Source organism: Rhipicephalus sanguineus, chromosome 4 (assembly GCF_013339695.2).
Source record: "Rhipicephalus sanguineus isolate Rsan-2018 chromosome 4, BIME_Rsan_1.4, whole genome shotgun sequence".
Taxonomy (NCBI): Eukaryota; Metazoa; Arthropoda; class Arachnida; order Ixodida; family Ixodidae; genus Rhipicephalus; species Rhipicephalus sanguineus.
Window position 1 is genome coordinate 56361305 of NC_051179.1, and position 1441 is coordinate 56362745.

Genomic DNA, 1441 nt, shown 5'->3' on the forward strand with positions numbered 1-1441 from the left:
GCATATATCCGCATATATAAAGTAGTACTAACTTTGACCTAAACAATCAATAGAATCAATTTATGAACCGCGAAACGGCGGAATATTTGTCTACAGTTGATCTATCTTAAAATAATACCACTTGATGTCTGTACCGTCTTCATTACCGCTTGTAGCTCCCTTCACGCGCTTTCTTAAAGTATGCGTTAATTATTTTTTACTTCGCGATGTCTTCATGCATACTTTCTTTTGTTAGTCTGTGTGATTGGCGACTATCTTCACACTGAGTATGAATTGGGAGGGTTCTCTCTCTGAAAATGCTTCGAACTTTATATTTCAGTTTTTTTTATTCTTTCCTGTTTTTTTGCTCTGTATAATAATTTCTAATTAACTGCAGCGCACACTTTTTTCTTCATTTATTTTCCTGTATTTTGTAATGTATGTTTCTGTTTTATTTACTTTGTATTATTTGCCCCCCTTAGTCAATGCCCTATTGGGCCCTGTAAGGTGTCATGAAGAAATAACTAAGTTATTGTGAAAAGGACGGCACGTCAGGCACGTTGGAAATCTATGCTGAAAGCTATCTCTCTGTCTCTCTCTCTTTACTTTCTTTCGAATCTCCTCATTCCCCACCCCAGCGCAGGGTAGCATACCGGATACTACCGTCTGGGTAGCTTCCCTGCCTTCCTCTTCTCTTTTTCTCTCTCACTACAGCTTAGAACTGAATGAAGGAAAGAGAGAATTTAAAAAATCGCACCATCTCCCGATAAGGGGACCATGAGGCGATGCGAAGCAGTGTTTCGGCATGTAGAGCCCGCGTTTCAGAGGGGGAGTGGTGAGGGGGAAAGAGGAGGGGAGAGGGGAAGTGGAGAGGGGTAGGGGAGGAGGAGAGGGGATGTGGAGAGGGTATGCGCATGTGCAGTAAGGGTGGTCACGCCGCACACTACCACCACCACCACCGGATTGAACTCCGCTATAAGATGCTTCACATCTAATACAGGGCACTTTGCATTTACTTTGCTGGACGCATCTCTGCCTACGCTTCCCACGACTGTTACACCAGGAAACAAATAAAAAATAATGGCACCAACTTCCCCGAACGCATCGAACACAGCATCACTTAAGCTTGAGCAATTAACCAGTAGCGATTCTCACAACAGTTGTGGCGATTCTCACACGTATAGTGGCTATACACACATAACCATGCCGCGTTCTTCTCCACACACCACGAACATGGAATCCGGAGATCAGCAACTGGCAATGACCCACCGCGTACGCAATTCGAAACGGTCCGACAGTTACGGTGGTGTCCGTTGTTTGTCAACGTCTCAATTTCCTTGCTTGCAAAACCATAAGAGGAACAATGGAAACGTTTGTTTAGGGGCTTTCGACCAGATCTCATGAACAGGATGTGCCGAAGAGAAGGAATTACAAGAGAGGGTGTAACTTAAGAATGACAGGA